This window comes from Macrotis lagotis, chromosome X, assembly GCF_037893015.1.
Source record: "Macrotis lagotis isolate mMagLag1 chromosome X, bilby.v1.9.chrom.fasta, whole genome shotgun sequence".
Taxonomy (NCBI): domain Eukaryota; kingdom Metazoa; phylum Chordata; class Mammalia; order Peramelemorphia; family Peramelidae; genus Macrotis; species Macrotis lagotis.
In genome coordinates this window covers 89,145,180-89,166,847 of record NC_133666.1, presented here as the reverse complement: position 1 = coordinate 89,166,847, position 21,668 = coordinate 89,145,180, and the positions used below count along the sequence as shown (strand labels likewise).

At 36.3% G+C, this 21,668-nt stretch overlaps 1 long non-coding RNA gene across 1 annotated transcript in view; it reads left to right on the top strand.

The window, feature by feature from the left end:
* The first annotated feature begins 10,173 nt into the window (after window positions 1-10,173).
* Window positions 10,174-21,668, top strand: part of LOC141496921 (uncharacterized) — a 1,073,688-nt gene continuing 1,062,193 nt past the window's right edge. The window contains exon 1 of the long non-coding RNA XR_012471194.1: window positions 10,174-10,192. This is a non-coding gene — a long non-coding RNA (uncharacterized LOC141496921). The remainder of the gene's footprint in view (window positions 10,193-21,668) is intronic.

Genomic DNA, 21,668 nt, shown 5'->3' with positions numbered 1-21,668 from the left:
CCAGTTACATCTCTTTAGATAGAAGTCTCATGGATAGGTCATGAATGTCCATCATTTCTGGCTAGGTATATTTTCTCTGTTAGAGTTACAATTCTCAAGATTTATGAGAATCTTTTTTCCCCCATGTGGGATATAGCCAGTTTCAACTTATTGGATTGCATTTTTTTTCCCTTTTACTGGCCCCCGTTTTTTTTCTTTTTTACCTTTTCATCTTTCTCTTGAACCTCCTGTTTGATGTCCAAATTTTCTTTTTAGCTCTGGTCTTTTCAACAGAAATTTTTGGAATTCTTCCATTTTGTTAAATGTCCATCTTTTTCCCTGGAAGAAAAGGCTCAGCTTTTCAGGATAGTGGATTCTTGGCTGCATTCCAAGCTCCCTTGCTCTTTGAAATATCTCATTCCAGGCCCTTCAATCACTTAATGTTGATGCAGCCACGTCCTGCGTAATCCTTACTGTGACTCTTTGATATTTAAATTGTTTCTTTCTGGCTGCTTGCAGGATTTTCTCTTTTTATCTGATAGTTCTGGAGTTTGGTCACAACATTCCTTGGTGTTTTCATTTTAGGATCTTTTTCTGGTGGGGATTGATGTACTCTTTCAATAACTACTTTGCTCTCTGATTTCATGATATAAGGGCAGTTTTCTATCACTAGATCCTGTAATATTGAGTCCAGGATTTTTTTCTCTTCAATGTTTTCAGGAAGTCCTATAATTTTCAGGTTGCCCCTCCTCGATCTATTCTCGAGGTCCCTGGTTTTGTTGATGAGGTATTTTACATTTGTGTCTATTTTTTTCTATTTTTGGATTTTGTTTAACTGATTCTTGCTGTCTCATGGAGTCATTAGTTTCTGTAGACTCCATGCTTTTTTGGGGGGGAGGAGTTTTCTTCATTAACCTTTTGCAACTCCTTTTCCAATTGGTCAATTCTACTTTTGAAAGCGCTTTCCATTTGACCAGTTGAGGTTTTGAGAGAATTAATTTCTTTTTGCATTTGCCCATTTGAAGATCTGAGAGATTTATTCTCATTTTGTATTAGTCCAATTGATGCTGTGATTGATTTAATTTCATTTTGTAGTTGTCCAATTGATGATCTGAGAGATTTATTCTCCTTTTCTATTTGTCCAATTGTACTTTCTAAGGTTTTGTTTTCTTGTTGCAAGGTATTAATTATCTCTCCCAAATTTTTAAGCTCCTTCCTTATTTCTTCAAGGAAGTCTTTCTGTGCTGAAGACCGGATTGTGTTCTCCTCAGAGGTTCCAGGTGTCTCTGAGTTAGGGTCTTTCCCTTCCAAGAATTTTTTTTGGATCCACCTTCCCGCTGACTCTTCTTCATTGTGCTAAGACCTGAGTTGGGGAGGGGCTGGTTCACAGGGGCTTGGGATCGCGAAAAGCTTTACTTACTGAGTGCAGTTCTTCTGGCTGGCCAGTAGGAGGTGTTGGTTGCTTTCTCTGGAGTGTCTGTGACCTTGATTGAGGCTTTCTCCCTTTGCTTGAAGGGAGGAGTTGGAACTATTGAATTCTTTTGCCTTCAATCAATGGTGGGCTTTACCCTGGCCTGAGGTTATTCCTCAACTGGGCTGGTTCTTCTGTTCACACAGGCCTGAGGCTTAATTCGTTTGCATTTGTTTGTTCCTGAAGAGGTCTGAGCTGTAATGGGACTCTGAGTTCCTCAGACCAGAGGAGCCCAGGGGATGGTATCCACAGCTCTCTTGCACCGGAACTCTCTCCCCAGCCTTGTCTGCCAGCTCCTGGGGGACAGCATCAACACCAGTGCCTCTACTTCCTAGTTGACTTAAGGCCCTGCCATCTAGCTGCACCGCTGATCCAGCAGGTCCAACTCTTGGGCCCTCAGACTCCGGGTTTCAATTCAGCTGTTAATCTGGTTGATCTGGGGCTGATCCTCCCTCTGAGCCCAGACTCACCTGCCCAAATTTGGCCAGTGCTGCTGCTGGAGACAAATCCTGAGGTAGATGTTCTTTCTCCTGGCTTTTCTTTCTGGGTTTTGTGGGTCAGATTTCTTTTAAGAGGTGTGTTTCACGTGATAGATGGGGACGAGATCAGGAGACTTTAGAACTGTGACTGTCTTCTCTCTACCATCTTGGCCGGATGTCGATTATTGAGTTTTCAACTAACTTTTAACCCATATTTCCACAACACAGTCATTTACATAGCATTTTATTCTGTCAACGTCATTAAAGACTGCACTTATTTACTATTTCTGTTTTTCTCCATTTGGTTATGAGGTATTTATGTCCTAATAGAGGTTCAATTCTATGAAGGTACCCTGTTCAGATGAGAAAAATTCTATTCCCTTCTATTTCCTTTCAGTTTCTCCAGAGATCTATCACTTCTCACTTTGTAGGTTTTTGAAAGGCAATGGGGTTAAGTGGCTGGCCCAAGGCCACACAGCTAGGCAATTATTAATTGCCTGAGGCTGGATTTGAACTCTAGTACTCCTGACTCCAGGGTGGGTGCTCTATCCACTGCACCACCTAGCGGCCCCCCATATCTAACTTTTAAAAAATATTAATTTCATCTCCTTGACTTCTTTATTATTTATTTTATACATAGATTTCTAATTCTGAGGGGAAAGTTGGGTTCACCTATTTGCATAGTTTGACTATTTCCTTCTGATAATTCATCTATTTTTTCCTTTGATAAATTGGCTGCTTGGCCATTTGATTCATACTTTTTTAGTATTGATATTACATTTTTTCCTATGGAAGCTTTAGCAAGATACAGTTTCCCTATTTAGCTCTTTCAGGTTTTAATTTTTCTGAGATCTTGATTGCTACCCTTTCCTTTTGTACTTCAGGTAAAGTTCCAGAAGGAGAGAAATTGTCTGAAACTTCATACTTTTCCACATGACTCTATTCAGAAGTAATTATGGGGGTTTGAAAGTTTTTGGTAGTCCCAAATTGATGTGATTTGAGGGGAGGCTGAATCACCACTTTTCTGTTCTGTGCTCTGTTCCTTACCTAGGGAAGAACTCCTGATCCCTTGGGATTGTAACTGATAGTGCTCTTCAGGGTTCCTGTTCCACTGAGACTCTAGGTGACACCATTCCTCAGGGTCCCTGATCCCTTGCTACCAGAAGTTATGCTGCTCCTCAGCATCCTTACTTCCTCTTTCCAGAAAGTGTTCCTCTCTGTCCTTGAACTCTGAGCCATTAGTCTCCTTAAGCAATGGAGTGTACAAACATCTTCCAAGCTGTGTCAAATGCTACCAATCTCTTTCTAATCAGCTACTAGGTCCCCTTTCTGTCTCTAGCCTAAGAACTCCCAAAGCTGAAACTGCATCTGTCTGTGAAAATTAATTATCTGAAAGAGAAAATATTTCTCAAGTACAAAGTTTCCAACTAGATAAATGATTTAATAGAATGGTGATAGGTTCCCCTTAAGTAAAGCCAACTAATTCCTTAGTGATAAAGGAGTGATTTACAAAACTTCTTTGTAATATCTAAAAAGAGGAATAAAATATATCAGCAATCTTAGGAAATATTTTTTGAACATAATTCAGTTAGACAAGGCAGGTCATCTTTCTAGTTGGTTTTTCTAAAGCTTTCTTAAAGCAAATTTGTACTGCTGGCTACATTTAACTGTCAAAGGGAGATTTCTCCAGAAGTTCTTTCCCCAAAGCTGAAGCACTTTACAACCAGAAAACTTCCTTTCAAGGAGCCTATAGATTCAGTACAAACTTGTGGTTTGTATTAAGCATTCACCATTCATGCCTCATCCTTCAGTTGCCAGAAACGGAAACCCAACCATTGAAGATTATACTACTCTGCTTATACTTAACCTCTAACTGAGGAAGTTTATTCACTAAATCTAAACATGAGCTTTTGTCAGCCCCTCTTTCTCCAACTGCCAGAAAGGAGATTTTAGCCTTTAAAAGTTTCTTTTAATCCAGTAATCATTTTATTCCTTCAGTGATACATATCATGTTCTAAATTACCTTCTGATAAAGTCTTATCCATTTATTTATTAAATCTATAAGTAATAATAGTAAAGATGATGGTGATAATGAGAATGATTAATAATAATAATAATAATAATAATAATAATAATAATAATAATAATAATAATAATGCTTGCCTTCATCCTCAAAGAAGATCATGACATCAGGGAAGTGATGTCATGACAAATGCATGAATTGGATTTGAGTGAGGTGGGCTATGCTAAGTCACCAGTTTACTTTCTCCTCCAGAGTCATCTGGGTCCAGTGGCAAGATATGAATCAGGATGACTGGAGATGGCCCTGGATGTGAGGCAGTCAGGGTTAAGTGACTTGCCCAAGGTCATAAAGCTAGTAAGTTTCTGAGGCTGCATTCAAACTCTCATTCTCCTGGCTACAAGACCAGTGCTCTATCCACTGCATCACCTCGTTACCCATTATAAGTAACCTAGACTTAAAAGAATATGTCTATCATTTAGGCTTAGCTGTAAGGGCAGCTTTTCCTAAAATAGGAAAGTTAATCCTACGATCAAACTAAAAAAAAATAAATCAAAGTCTATGGATTTATATTCGTTTATCTCATAAACGAACTAAGGTTGCTAATGTTAAAGTTACTACTAGTTGCTACTAGTTGCTAATGTTTTTTCATTTCAACTAGTTTTTTTGCTTGCTTCTTCAGTATAAGAAAATATATTATCAGAGTGTGATTTTTTTTTTCCTCACGGCCTGTTCAGGCCCTTCCATTGTTTTTTTTTCCTTTATTGATAGAGCTAAGATTCCTAATTAAATTTTAATAATAATAATGCTAATGGACATGACTTCAGGATTAGATTATTTCATTTTTAAATCATTTTTCATCTCTGTTTCCATGGTCCTTTCTTAAATGTAATTTTTATTGCATCATGATCTGAATAGGATGAATTTAATATTTCTCCTCTTCTGTATTGATTGTGAGATTTTTATGCACTAATATCTCTATTTGGTTTTCACTAGAAAATTATCATATCTTGCTTTTCTAAAATAATTTCTTGTTTATTTTGTGGTTAGATTAATCTAGTTCTGAGAGGGGAATGTCTATATCCCTCACTAGTAGCGATTTGCTGCAAATTTCCACCTCTGACTCATTCAAATCCTTTAAAAATATGGATGCTATACCATTTGGTGTATATAGTTTTATTGGTTATCAGTATTAATGTTGATATTACTTTGTTGGTGGTAACTTTTAGGAAGATGTAGTTTCATACCCCCATCCCCTCCTAAATATTCTGCTTAGCTAGGGACTTTTCAATAGGAATCTTTAAGTTTCCCCTTTTTAACTGAAAGATCTTTTTTTTGCCTGAAAGATTATTTTTAGTTTCAGTGAGTACTTGATTTCTGGTTGTAATACAAAGTCTTTTACCTCCCAGAATGTCATATTCCAAGACTTTTATTCTTTAATTGTAGAAACCTTCAAATCGTTATAATCCTGACTAGCTCATTGATATCTGAATTGTTTCTTTCTGACTGAAACAAGTTTTTTTTTTTTTTCTCCTTGATCTGTGAGTTCTGGAATTTAGCTACAATATTGATAGGAATTCTCATTTGGGGATTTTTCAGTGTGTCATCAGTGGATTCTATTGCTGTCTATTTTACTCTCTGGTTCTAAGATATCAGTACAGTATTCCTTTATAGTTTCTTGAAAGATGTTGTCCAGATTCTTTTTAAAATCATGTCTTTCAAGTAATCCAACAATTCTGAAATGATCTCTCCTGCTTCTATTTTACAGGTCAGTTGTTTTTCCAGGGAAGTATTTTATTTATGTATTGCATTTTATCATTCTTTTGAATTTTTTTGATGTATTCTTACTGACTCAGGCTCATTAGATTAGCTTTCATATGTTCAATTCTAATTTTGAAGGAATGATTTTCTTTAGTATTTAACCAATTTGACTTTTAATGGAGTTGTTTCCTTCAGGTGATTTTTGTACTTCTTTTCCTCTTTTTTTTATTTTACCTTTCAGGGCAGCTAGGTGGCACAGTGATAGACCACTGGCCTTGGAGTCAGGAGGACGGGAGTTCAAATCCAGCCTCAGATATTTAACTTTTGTTAGCTGTGTGACCTTGGGCAAATCACTTAACCCTGATTGCCTCTTGGCCAGGGCCATTTACAGTTGTCCTGATTCATATCTGAACACTGGATAGAGATGACTCTGCAGGAGAAGCTAAGGCTGTTGACTTAGAACAGCAACCTCTCAGTCAAATCCAATTCTTGTGCCTGTGATAGCATCACCTCCCTGAAGTTGTATCCTCTTCCAAAATGAAGGACAAACATAATTCTTACTTTACCAAGTTCATGGCTCTTTTGTCATTCATTCTTCCAGTTTTTCTTCTTTATCCCATATATGATTTTTAAAATCATTTTGATTTCTTCCTAGGAGCTTTTGGGGGTCTAAGATAAATTCATATTTCTCTCTGAGGCTTTGCATGTAGCTCTTTTGACACTGTTATCCTCTTTAGAGTTTGTGTTTTCATCTTCTTGTTCTACAGAAGATTTTTTAAGATCAAGGCTTTCCTTTTTGCTGATTCCAGCCTATGTTGTGACTTTTAAAGCTGGGCTCTGCCCTTTGGGTGCAGGGAGCACACTCCCAAGTTGATTGTACAGAGGGTCGGGGGTCTGGTCCTTGGCTTGTTCTCCCAGGCCTCAGGGAGCTGATCACTTGCCTGTAGCTAACTTGATGATACATGAGTCCCTACTTGAAACATGATATATTTCATGAAACCATTTCCACATACACAACCACTCCATAAAACCCCCAAACATAAGGTGAAACATAGCACAGGTGATCAGTGTTTGTTGAATGAATAAATTTTATTCATGTGAATGAAGATAACATTTGTTTAAAGTGGACAGTAAAGATAATTCAGGACAGCGGGAGGGGGAGGAAGGGGGTACATGTGTGTCTGTATGTGTGTGTGTGTGTGTGTGTGTGTGTATACATGTATTAGCGTCAGAGAAGGTTGAAGCTAAAGCTTTCTAGTTTATGGGGGCCCTGTAAACAGGTCTTACTGTATCCCAGACTGAACTGTAACTCTGTGTCCATTGTTTAGAGTCAGGAAGAACTGAGTTCAGATCCTGCCTTGGATATAATTGGTACGACCCTGAGCCAAGTACCTTAACTTCACTTTATCTTTTTGGTCCCAGGCTGGGCTAATTAAGTCCAATGCTGAGAGGGTATTTCTGAGTCTCTTCTGTTTCCATTTCAGAGGGGACAAATTTGTAAGGATTCTGACCAACCAATTGATGGTATTCATTATTACATACCATAATGGGAAGACATTCAATTAAAGAGAAAGAATCAGACCATGTCAGCATGGAATATATATGCTATTTTATTCATTTTACTGGATTAAATTGTGTTGTTGAAGGAAATTTACTCATGACACCAGCTTTGTAATGGCAACAGGACAGGGCAAAAGATTCCCACACCCCCTCTGGGTCAGGTCAGGTATTGTATAGAAAGAGAATAAAGAAAGTCAAAAGCTAGGGATTGACCAGAAGTCAAGAGCAAATGTTCCTATGGAATAATTCAATCTTCTCTTACTGTTAATTTACAGTCTTTGTGGGATTATAGGTACTTCCACCAGTCCCTTGTACCCATCATACATAAAGATATGTGAAGAGATTTTCCCTTTGTGAGGACAACTAGAGTTTTTCTTCATGGTGGGTGGTGAATTTATAAGGGATTGAATGCTTAGAGAACTTAGGTGCTCTGGGAATGAACTCTTTGCCCACTCTTCCTGTCCTCAAAGCAGGTTCCTGAACAGCATTTGACCACAGTCTTCTGGAGTCTCTGAATTTCTCCATCTAGATTGTTCAGTGGTTAGAGCATGGGGCCTGCAGTTAGGAAGATCTGAGTTAAAATCCAACCTCAGGCACTTACTAACTATGTGACCTTGGGAGAGATCAAGTCAGAGTCAATTCTAGTCAAACACTAATCTTTCTGTCACCTCATTTAGACTGACAACCCATCTCAATGTCTCTGTGACCTTCCAGAGTTGTTGGGGCACTAAGATGCTAGATGATTAGACTGTGGGCATGCTACTGGTGTGGTCCAAAGCAGGACTTGAACTCTGAGACTAGCTGATTCCGAAGCTGTTCCTCTGTCCTTATACCTCAGACAATCCCTCTCCTCCATCCAGATGCAGTTCAAGGATCACCTGTTCCATGAACCTTTCCTGATTCCCCACTGCTAGTGGCCTTGCTCCCACACTGCCTTTATTTGCTTTGCCTTTATTTGTATTTTTTCAGTGTATACTTTGATTTATTTTCTGTCGCATTAGAATGAAAGCTTCTAGTGCTTAGGAGCTGTGTCCCTAATAGTTTTTCCATCTCCAGAAGCTTGCACAGGGCCTGGCATGGAAGAGTTATTTAATAAATAGATGTTGATTGTTTCATTAAGCCACCTAACCTTCAAGGTGTACAGCATGTAGGAGGAGTCAGCTCAATAGTCATTGATGAATAAATTAATGAGTTGTAAGGCTTTGTGAGAGTGATTAAAAGTGATTATAGTAATATCTCTTATTTATGTCTCTCATTGACCGTTGCTATCAGTTATCACTTTATTATTTTTATCTTATATAATTCATGCATCCATTTAGTGCTTAATTTGATACATGTATGAGGTGTTGCTCTCCTATTCTATTTCTGTAAATTTGATTTTCAATTATACTGTCTGTTTTTTTAACCACTACAGTTTTTGCTTTGTGTAAGTGCAACATTGGGAAAAATTCTAAGTAGATGGATTTTGACCATAATGTTAAATTGCCGAAGGACCTGCAAGGGTAGCAGGAAGGAGATCACACATCTGTAAAGGGAGGGAGGGGACAAAGGAGGATAGTTTAACAACACATGGGGGCTGGAGATAGAGAAGAGAGAACAGCAGAAAGATAAGGTGGTTGACAGGACCAGCCAACCAGAACCAAGAACATGTTGGGGATGAACATAGGCAGACCAGAATTGCCCACAGAGAAGATAGGATTGGCCACATGTGGATCACAGAAAAATACATGGTATCCAAGCATGGATGGACAGAAGAAAGACATGTAGATGCAGACATTGATAAATGGGCAGAATAGCCAAAAGTCTTCTCTTGGGGAGGCTAGGTGGCACAGTGGATAGAGCACTGGCCCTGGAGTCAGGAGTACCTGAGTTCAAATCTGGCCTCAGACACTTAATAATTACCTAACTGTGTGGCCTTGGGCAAGTCACTTAACCCCATTGCCTTGCCAAAAAACCTTTAAAAAGAGTCTTCTTTCTCAGCACTAGAGGTCTCCATCCAAGTCCTGATCCTAAAGCTACAGAGAAGGAAGAAATCAGTCTGTATATCCAAAAATGCCTTCTCCCCTCCTTCCCATCTCACCTTTTTGAACCTCATTCAAATCTAAATTGTTTCAAAAACAGAAATTTAAAACATTTTAGTGAATGTTTCCTATTTCCTACACCATGATATCCCATGTATCCTTCCCTCTTTCTCTTCTCCATCCTGAGAGCCATGCCATATGACAAACTGCATATTTTGTTTTAGGAAGGAGGAAAAAGTCAACTCAACTATATAGTACACAGAGGAAAACTTCTGTCAAGAAACACTCCCCCGTTACTACAGGCTTGCACTTTGGGGAAGCACATCTAATGTCAGAATATTCAGTGGATGAAATACTTCTGGGTGAAGACACAATACCTGGGAACATTCCAGATACTACATATTTATTCTCTGGGGAAGCACATCTACACTCTGAACACTCAGGGGAAAAGATATTTCTGGTAAGTAGACACTCTCTGTGAACATTCCGGTGTAAGAAGGAAACTAAGAAGCTTTCTGGGGAAAGAAGTCAAACATTGAGATTTATGAAGGGGGGACCTCTGTCTGTCCAGTGCATTCTGAGACCACAGCTTTGATTCTCTTAATAAAGGTTGGCTTCTTTGTCCAGAAAGGCTTCCCAGGTTCTATCTTACACCAGTTCCTACAGGTTTGCTCTATGTGAAAACACATCTAGCATCAGAATACTCAGAGGACAAGATGTTTGTGGCTGGAATCACATGCTCCAAGAACAATCCAATTACTACAGGCCTGATCCTTACAGAAACACATCAAGGGACAAAAGTGGAAATTCAATGAAATAGAAGCCTTTGAATCATACTTTATGAAAAGACAAGCGCTGAAAACACGACTTTCAACTACAAGACCAAAAGAAGCATTAAAAGGTAAATATATTATTATAAGATGTAGAAAGATTTTACATAGAAAGTAGATTTTGGAATGAAACAGTTAATTAGGGATGATGGAAAATAAATGCACAGGGAAGAAATATGTATGCCCTTGGAGAAGATAGAAGGGAGGAAAAAGGATGGAAAGATGAACTCACATAAAATAGGCATAACTAAGTACTTTTATGATGGAGCAGAAAATGGAAGGGGCCAATGTTTGAACCTCATTCAAATCTAAATTGTTTCAAAAACAGAAAATACTTCTCTTTCGGGCATAAAAATCTATCTTAACCTACAGGTAATTAGAAGAAAGGGATAATAAATAGAAAAAGTACTGTTGGAAAAAAAATCTAAAAAAATAAGTAGTGCTGAAATTATAGACTAATACAAAAGACAGTGGTCATATCCAAAAAAGTCATTAGAAGAGAGACAGGAGAGAGAGGGGGGGGGGAGAGAGAGAGAGAGAGAGAGAGAGAGAGAGAGAGAGAGAGAGAGAGAGAGAGAGAAAAGGAGAAATAGAATCAATAGGATTGAGGGGAAAGCATAGTTAATCAGAACTGTGTTAATGGGATTATCTCACTCCTAAAATGAAAGCAAGTAGCAAAATGAATTAGAAACCAGAATCCAACAATATGTTTTTGTTTTGTGTTTTCAAGAAATACATTTAACACAAAGAAATAAACACAGTTAAAATAAAGTGATTTTCAAATAAAAACATAATGTGAAAATACAAAAATAAAATGAAGCTGCTACAACTCAGTTGAAGTAAAAATGCAGGGGTAGCAATGAAGATCTTAGACAAAACAAAATCCAAATAGACCTGCTAAAAGGGGCAAGCAGGGAAGCAATATCTTGTTCAAAGAAACCATAGACAGTGAATTAATATCAATACCAAAGAGATATGTGGGAAATGGCCTAGCATTCACATTCTTAAAGGAAATATTTTTTAATTAAAGATTTTATTTATTTTGAGTTTTACAATTTTCCCCCAAATCTTACTCCCCTCCCACCCCCCACCCCCCACAGCTTAAAGGAAATCTGAAATGTAGTTCAGGAGGAAATAGAAGGTAAAACAATAACAGTGGGAGAAACTCAACTTTTCCCTCTGAAAGCTAGATAAATCTAACCATAAAATAAATAAGAAAGAACTTATGAGGATAAATAGAATCTTAAAAAATCTTAGATATTAAGAGATATCTGAAGAAAACTCAATGTGAATAGAAAGGATAAAAGACAGACCTTGCTTTCTGTAAAGCTACATTATACAAATTGGACTTTATGTGAGGAATTCTGAAAGAAGTCTGCATTCCAAAAAATCATCACTTGTAAAAAAATATTCATAGAAGCCCTGTCTGAGGTGGCAAAGAATTGGAAATCAAGTAAATGTTTTTCAACTGGGGAATGGCTTAGCAAACTGTGGTAAATGTTTGTCATGGAACACTATTGTTTTATTAGAAACCAGGAGGGATGGGAATTCAGGGAAGGCTGGAGTAATTAATTTGCTTGAACTGATGCTGAGTGACATGAGCAAAACCAGAAAAACACTGTACACCCTAACAGCAACATGAGGGCAATGATCAATCTTGATGGACTTGCTCATTCCATCAAGTGCAACAATCAGGGACAATTTGGGGCTATCTGCAATGGAGAATGCCATCTGTATCCAGAGTTTGAACAAAGACCAAGGACTATTAGCTTAAATTTAGAAAAAAAAAAAACTGATATCTTATTGTCTAATCTTGCTATCTCTTATACTTTATGTTTCATCCTCAAGGATATGATTTCTCTCTCACCACACTCAATTTGGATCAATGTATACCATGGAAACAATGTAAAGACTGGCAAAATGCCTGCTGTGGGGGGTGGGGGAAGGGAAGTAAGATTAGGGGAAAAATTGTAAAACATAAAATAAATAAAATCTTTAATAAAATTAAAAAATTCAATATAAATAAAATACTTCCTAAAAAAATACTCTGTATTCATTATTATGCAGAGTAATATCAATCAAAGCCTTTACCAGAGAAGAAATTGTATGGAATTACACTTAGTTTTTGGGACAGATTTTGAGACCTTTCAGAGTTACTTTTGACTGATCAAAAAGTCAGCAGTATTGTAACTATCACCTAGTGGATGTGTGGATGAAGATGTGAATTTTTTTTTTAAAGCAGCAGCCATGGACAAGTTACAATGTAATAAGTGTACTCTTGTAAAAAATCTACATTCTTCATGTCTTTCAAATCTTCAGGGTGGGTCAATATTTTGGCTACCTCAGAATATGCAAACTGTCCACTGATAGTATTTTCCTTTCTGGAGACCTCTCAAAGCCCTCCCAGAAATCCCCTACTATGTTATGAATACTTCTCTTTCTCTGTGCAGAGTTCTAAGGACTCAAGTGTCTTTGATATTCCTTCTTCTAATGGCTCTTGTACCCTCTCCATTGTCTCATAGCGGGATTATTTTGATTCACCTAAAAGTAGACAATAGACTCATTATACTCCTTTGGCAATATAGTAGAAGATATAAGAATTTCTTTTAGAGCTCACCAAATGTTTTCTATAAATTAAATTTCTTTAAATAATTGATTTCATATGAAAAATCTACCATCTTATTTCTTAAATTCCCTAAATCTGGTCAATATTTTGGCCACTTGGAATATATATATATATATGTATCTCTCTATGTGTGTACTTATATGTATATATTTATATATAATATCTATGCATGTGTTTATTTATGTTTATGTATATATATAAAAAGAAATCTTTGCAATTTATGAGATTTTCCATTCTAAGGCTCCTGCCAGAGCAGAGGATTTATATAAACTAAGCCCTCCTAGCTATGGCACACATGTGGGTCCCAACTCTCTTTTCTTTGATATCCCTTTTTCTAAATACTCTCCTAACTCTCTTTCTCTTCTCCATGGCATAGCCATGGAGATCTGATACTCTGTTTGCCAAAATCCTGCTGCTTCTGACAATTCCCATTCCCAATCCATGAACTTTACCTACTGATTCTCTTCTAATACTTCCAAAGGATGACATTCTAGGTCTATAGTCCCATCTGGCTCTGAATTTGATATTTGATATTTCTTTCAAGTTTAGTTGTTTAAAGTTCTAAGTACCCTTCCAGATCTCATATTTTGACTTTACTATACATTCCAAATTGAGATATTAAGAATTTGAACTTACCTCTGACCTAATATGGTTCTATAACCTAAGCTTTTCAGCCACCTCTTTCTTCCTTGAATGATACCTGGAAGGCCAGACGCTAAATATTTTGTCACCTCCCAAGACCTGTTATGTTTGGATCTAAGGTTTCTGTCTATAAGATAGTTTTTCTTAATTGGATGATTAATACAAAGCACATTGATCTTTCAAATATACTGGTTTCAAAACTAATTTTGTACCTTATAAGTGCTATGCAATAACTTGTTTTATTTTTATTGTCTAAAAGTACTCCCCATTCATTTGTAATAACAGTAATATCAATAATAGTCTTTACCAAATGAGGTATTACATATAACTGCATTTGTTTTGCTGTACCTGTGGTTCTCATGGAATTTTGCTATTCTAGCCAAAAAAATAGTATTTTCACTTTGGACTGGGTGATCAAGGAAGTGAGCTTTTTTTAAAGCTTCAGTACTATGTGAATTTATTTTACACTACATTATAAATTAAATTAAAATAAATGACATCTCCTGTGGAACATCAAGTTTCTTCTTCTTTCTTAATTCCTCAAGAACTGGTTATATTGTTTGTCCATTGAGAATATATTTGAACAAATATTCTTGAAATATTTGATATCTTGTGTTCTAAAACCCACTCCAGAGCACAGATGATTGATGTTCTTCCAGTTCTTCCAGTAATGGCCTTTGGGAATTTGGAGGACACTCCAGGTCTGACCTTCTTCACTCTCTCCTTGATCTGATGGTTCTGGTTCTTAAAGTTCTCCGAACTCTCTCATTCCCTTTTCTAAGTCTTCTTCTAGGCCTGATATTTTCTATCTAAAATCCCACTGCTTCTCAGGATTTCCATTATCAACCTCTAAACATCTCCCTCTGATCCCTCCCAACACTGATTTTATAGCTTCTACATCCTTTGGATTCTGAATTAGAAATTTCCTTTATAAATTTGTTTCAGTTCTCTGTATAGTTTAGAAATGATAAATTTATCAGAAAAAGAAACACTGGTTGCTAATAATTGTTTCCCAGTTTGTTGCTTACATTTTTTTTCAAATTTTCTTTGTTTTTTGCAATTAAATGTAAACATACTTTTCAACATTCATTTTTTTTTCTAAAATTTTCTTAGTCCCACTCATCCTTCCCACCTTCCTATGACAGTAAGGAATTTGATAAAAGTTATACATGTATAGCCTTGATGCATATATATTAACACATTAGTCATGTTATGAGTGAAGAATGAGAACAAAAGGGAAAACCATGAGAAGGATAACAAGAAAAAAACAAACCTAAAAACACCAAATTTAAAAGGCGAAAATAATATGCTTTGATCTGCATCCGGACTTTATAGTTCTCTTTCATTCAGTGTTGATGGCATTTTTCATCACAAGGCTTTTATATGCATCTTTGATCTCTGTATTGTTGAGCTCAGTTTTACTTTTAAACTAGGTTGTTTTGGGTTTGCTTGTGCAAACACTTTTTAATTTAATGTAATCATACATTTTTCATTTCATAACATTCTCTAACTCTTGTTTGGTCATAAATTGTATCCGTCTCCATAGATCTGACAGGTAAGTTATTATTTGCTATCCTAATTGGCTTACAGTATCACCTATCATGTCTAAATAATTATCACATTTCAAACTTAACTTTTTATAGGGTAGGGGTGGGAATCATCTAGTCTGTGGGCTGTGTTGATTTGGCACTGCCAAGGCAACTGCAGGTGTGACTTGAAATTCAATAAATCTAGTAGTTTTTTAGGAGTAAATTAATTAAGCATTTATCCAAATACAGCCAATCAATAGTGTTACAAATATCCAAAATGTCCTTGGCATAGAAAAGGTACCCCACTCCTGTTATAGGGTGTCAGATAGTTGCCTGGATCTAGTTTCTGCCATTCAATTTCCTACTTTTTCCAATATTTCAATATTTCCTCTCCCCCTATTTTTTTATTAAAGATTTTATTTGAGCTTTGCAATTGTCCCCCAATCTTACTTCCCAACCCCCCCCACAGAAAGCAATCTGTCAGTCTTTACTTTGTTTTCATGTTGTACATTGATCCAAATTGAGAGTGATGAGAGAGAAATCATATCCTTAAGGAGGAAACAAAAAAAGTCTTAGAGATAACAAGATCAGACAATAAGATATATGTTTTTTTTTTCTAAATTAAAAGAATAGTTTTTGAACTGTGTTCAAACTCCACGGATCTTTATCTGGATACAGATGATATTCTCCATTGCAGACAGCCCAAAATTGTCCCTGATTGTTGCACTGATGGAATGAGTGAGTCCATCAAGGTTGAACATCACCCCCATGTTGCTGTTAGAGTGTACAGTGTTTATCTGGTTCTGCTCATCTCACTCACCATCAGTTCATGGAAATCCCTGTGGGCTTCCCTGAATTCCCCTCCCTCCTGGTTTCTAATAGAACAATAGTGTTCCATGACATACATATTTGCTAAGCCATACCCCATTTGAAGGACATTTACTTGGTTTCCAATTCTTTGACACCACAAACAGGGCTGCTATGAATATTTTTGTACAAGCCATGTTTTCACCTTTTTTCCATCATCTTTTCAAGGTATAGACCCAGTAGCTGTATTACTGGGCAGGGTCAAAGAGTATGCTCATTTTTGTTGCCCTTTGGGTGTACAAACAAATAGTTTTGATGGTTGTGCTTATTATATAGCTTTAGATCTAATACAGCTAAGTTAGCCTCTTAATATTTTTAAAAATTAGTTCCTTTAATATTCAGTAATGTTTCTGATGATATTCAGATGATTTTTAAAACTTTTTTATACTTTAAAATAATTTTGGTAGTATGATTTGTTTGGTACTGAATAGGTAGATTAATTTAGTCAGAATTGTAGGTAAAATTAGCTTAGTCTGGCCCTGAACAATTGACATTTTTTCCAGTTGCTAAAATCTGATTGCTGTTTGTGCTAAAATTATTTTGTAAAATTGTAGATATAGTTTTTCAGTGTGCCTTGGCAGGTACACTCCTCCAAATTTTATTTCATCTATAGCTACTTTAAATGGAATTTCTTTTTCTATCTTTTGCTACAGTGTCTTGTTGGTAATGTTGGGAAATGCTGATGATCTACTTAGGTTTATTTTGTGACTTGAAACATAGCTAAAGTTTGTTAATTACTTTAAAGCATTTTACAATTTATTTTCTAAGATTTTATAGTTTACTATCAAATCAGCTGCAAAGAGTAATAATTTTGTTTCCCATTCTAATTCAGTTTCTTTCTCATCTCTTGATCCTAATACTAACATTTATGGTATACTATCAAATAATAGTGGTGATAATGAGCATCCTAGTTTCAATTCTGATCATATTGGGATTCCTTCTAGCTTATACCCATTTCATAAAATGCTTGTTGGTGGTTATAAAGATATACTGCTTGTCATTTTAAGGAATGCATTTTAAGGAATGCTTCCTTTATTTCTCTGTTCTTGCATTTTTAATAGGAATGAGTGCTGTATTTTGTCAAAAGGGTTTTCAACATTTATTTAGAAAATCAATAGTTTTGCTATTGGTAATTGATATAGTCAATTGTGCTGATAGTTTTCTTGTTTTTTTTCTCATTTTTTTTGCAAGGCAAATGGGGTTAAGTGACTTGCCCAAGGCCACACAGCTAAGTAATTATTATGTGTCTGAGGCTGGATTTGAACTCAGGGACTCCTGACTCCAGGGCCGGTACTCTTTCCATTGCACCACCTAGCCGCCCCCGATAGTTTTCTTAATAGTGAATAAACCTGCATCGCTGGTATAACTCCTACCTGGCCCTAGCATGTTATCCTCGGGATAACTTGTTCTAATTGCTTTCCTATAATTATATTTAATTTTAGAATAATATATTTAAAATTGTTGCATTCAAAATGGAAATTTGTTGATAATATTCTTTCACTATTATGATTCTTCCTGGCTTTGGTATCAGCTCCATACTCATTTGGTAGAATACCTTCTTCACCTATGTTTTCTTCAGTATTTGGGATAATTCGCTTGTAAATCCATCTGGTTAATTAGGTTTTTCCTTAGAGAGTTCACTGATAACTTGCACAATTTCTTTTTTTCCTTAATGTAATTACATAAGTCTGTAATTTCCTGTTTTTTTAATCAGTGCAATATTTATATGTAGCTATACAGCCATTTCACTTAGATTGCCAATTTTATTGTTGTACAGTAGGACAAAATAGTTCTGAATTGCTATTTCAGTTTTGATACTGGTAATTTGGGTTTCTTCTTTCTTTGTTTTTTTCTTTTCATTCTTGGATTTATTTTACTTTTCCCAGTTACATGCAAAACAAAATTTTAACATTCACTTTAAAACCTTGAGTTCCAAATTCTCTCCCTTCCTCACAGTCCAATTCTCTCATGTGAGAAAGGTATGATTTGATATAGGTTAAAAATATATCTTCATTAAAAACATCACCACAATATTCAAGTTATAATAATAATCATAAACCTTAATGTAGAAGTTGCTAAATATTGTATTATTCTTACTGTGACTCCATGATAATTAAATTCTTTCTGCCTGTTAGCAATATTTTCTCATTGATTTGGGTGCTCTGGAATTTGGCTATAATATTGCTTAAAGTTTTCATATGGGGAACTCTTTCAGGAGGTGATTGGTTGATTCTTTCAATTTCTATTTTGCCCTCTACTTTTTTAATATGAGGACTGATTTCCTGGATAATAGTTTTTTTTTAGGTTTTTGCAAGGTAGTGAGGTTAAGAGGCTTGCCCAAGGCCACACAGCTAGGTAATTATTAAGACTCTGAAGCCAGATTTGAACTCAAGTACTCCTGACTCCAGGGCTGGTGCTCTATCCACTGTGCCACCTAGCCACACCCCCTGCATAATTTCTTGAAAAATTCTAACTAAGCTTTTGTGGTCATGGTTTTCAGGTAGTCTAGCCCCTTTAAAATTGTCTCTCCTGGACCTGTTTTCCAGGTCAACCATTTTTTTTCCAATGAGATTTTTCACATTTTCTTCTGGTTCTTTATTCTTCTGGCTTTACTTTATTGTTTTATGATTTCTCACAAAGGCATCAGTTTTCCCTTGCTCCACTCTATTTATTAAGGAATGATTTTCTTCAGGGAGATTTTGTATCTTGTTTTCCATTTGTTGAATTCGATTTTCTATGGCATTATTTTTCTCATTGGTTATTTGGATCTCTTTTTTCATTTGTACCAATTTGGATCTTAGGATGTTATGTTCTTATGCCCAAAGGGCAACAAAAATGTGCATACCCTTAGATCCAGCAATACCACTACTGGGTCTATACCCTGAAGAGATGAAGAAAAAGAATAAAAATATCACTTATACAAAAATATTCATAGTAGCCCTGCTTGTGATGGCAAAGAATTGGAAGTCAAGTAAATGTCCTTCAATTGGGGAATGGCTTTGCAAACTGTGGTATATGTATGTCAAGGAACACTATTGTTCTATTAGAAACCAGGAGGGATGGGAATTCAGGGTAGCCTGGAGGGATTTTCATGAACTGAGGCTGAGTGAGATGAGCAGAACCAGAAAAATATTGTACACCCTAACAGCAATATGGGGGTGATGTTCAACCTTGATGGACTCACTCATTTCAACAGTGCAACAATCAGGGACAATTTTGGACCTTTCTGTGATGGAGGATACCATCTGTATCCAGATGAAGAACTGTGGTGTTTGAACAAAGTCCAAGGATTATTTCCTTTAATTTAGGAAAAAAAAACATATATCTTATTGTCTGATCTTGATATCTCTTATACTTTATGTTTCTTCCTTAAGGATATGATTTCTCTCTCATCACACTCAATTTGGATCAATGTATAACATAACATGGAAACAATGTAAAGACTGGCAAATTGCTTTCTGTGGGGGGTGGGGGGAGGTCAGTAAGATTAGGGAGAAAATTGTGAAACTCAAAATAAATAAAATCTTTAATGAAAAAAGGCTATCTGTAATATACAAAAAAAATCTAAGCAGCCAAGGTATTTCAAAACATGAGATTCCTATTTTCCTGAACTGCTATTTAAATAATGAAATTTTGAAATGGACATAGAATGTTGTTTTTCTGGTTACTGAATAGGAGAAATTTTGATTGATAGTGGGAAGGAAGGTTGCAATCATGCTTTAATAAGGCACAGAGACAAGAAGGAAAAGTGGTGAAGAGGCAGACAATGTCATGGGGAAAATGATAGGGAGGAAGAGAGGCAGGAAATATCAACCATGAAATTGGAATTGAGATCTTCCAGCACCATGAACCTGGGTTCAGGTGAGCTGGAGGATGATGACAGAGAAGAAACTAAAGTCACTTTGTAAGGTTTTTTAGGGAAATAGTCAAACTGCTATTTGTTTGACCTTGGCATTAGATCATCAATAAATCCAAATCATCTTAATGTTTTCAGTAAAAATTACAAATTTTCATCCTAAAGTTATCAGCTTCATTTTTCTTTTCTGCTGGTCAGAAACTACTGTGGTCTGTATTTCCCCAGGAATTTATATATCACAGAACCAAAAACAATGACAAAGAATGTCTACCTTGTTTCTTCTGATGCAAAAATGTATTGTCAGTTCGTAATTTTACTTTATATTTAATATAGGCAACACTTTGAATATTATGTTTCTTTGATGTTCTGGATTATTTGCATGTGACTTCTAGGATCACCTTTACAATCTTGTTTCCAGGAAATTCCTTCTTAATATCCTGAGTAAAAGTGTTATGTTGGCAGTGGATCAGAAAAAGGCAGAATTTTAACACGGGTATTTTTGTTTCTCTTATAAAAGAATGAAAGAAAAACCTACTAGAGTGAGAGAAAATTGTAGATTTTATTCATGAACATTGCAAGATACAGGTACCTCACCTGGTGTGAGGCATGAGGTGGCCTTGGAACATCAGGTAATATATAGTCTTAAGAAACTCTTTCTCCTCCCTCTTGGATTTTCATAGGCTCTCAGAGTTTGAGTTACAATCTAAGAGGTCTACCCATTCCATGGCATGCCCCTAATAAGATAGCCCCCAGATCATACAAGATATGATATGCTGATGAACCCCAGTAGTCACAGGGGTATGTAGGCTAACATTCAATTACCTAATTGCACAAACTCACTTGCATTAGGTCAAGATCTCTAGGTCACTCTTGCCCAGCTGAGAACCAGTGTTGGGTTTGCTATCTCTGGAATGGGATTAGGAAAATTCTCTCAGTTTTGTGATTGATTGGACCATTCCCCCTTTGTAATGGATTCCCTAAGGTATCCCCTCCACCCTGTGAAGACCAACACCCTACATTCCTCATAGTCTCTATTCCTGGCATTTTCTTTCCTCTTGAGGAAAGTTGCTATTATTCATTGGCCTCTAGATTCTGAAAGGAAAATTGCAATATTCTGAGTGGGCCAGTTAAAAAATATTTCTCTCTTGTATAATCTATATATGATCTGTCTCTCCCAGGTCCTCACTATCCCTCTGCTCCCACATCAATCAGGTCTTCAAAGCTGTAACTTAGAGTAGCTGAATGAGTGGAGCAGTGCCAGGCAGAGATGGGGAAGTTAGAAGAAAGAAGAACTTTAGGGGAATGATGTTTTCTTGTGACTCTTTACTGTAAACATTTTGAATCTGAAACATCCATTTAAATAGTAAGTTTCATTGTATCCCCTCTTCAGCCTCTTCCTTTTTCATTGCATGACAGGGGAGGGGTCATTCCCACCTGAGAAATGGTCTGAGAGGCAGATACAGTTCAAGGCAGAATCAGGTAGAGGGTTTTGTCTAGGCTAGGTGTGTCTTGGAGTGAAGAACTTACTTTGATAACAGCTCTTAGCACATAAGCAGCAACAGAAGCAGTAGCAGCGGCAATAGTAGTAGTAGTAGTAGTAATAGCAAATAGGAGCAGCACCAAGGACAGTAACAATAGTTCTCATTTAAATGGTGTTTAAGATCTCTAAAGCACTTTTCTCATGTTACTTTATTTGATCCTTCGAACAACCCTCTTAAACAAATGCTTTCATAGTCATCATTTAAACATGAAGAAAGTGAACTAAAAAATAATTAGGGAATTTCCCAGGGTCGTAACAACAAGGAGAATGTAAGAAAGGTCTAAAGTTCAACTGTACTAACTAGTTGGTGCTTCTTTTTTGAAAAGTTGGATATACTCACAGGATTATTATTATTATTAGTTTGTCTCTTTCACCTGTTCCCATATCAATCAAGTGCTCAGTTTTATTAGAACTACCTATAAATCAGTTTGTATAGGTATCTTCCTATTTATCCCATTAACAATGAAATTGTCAACAAACGTTTATT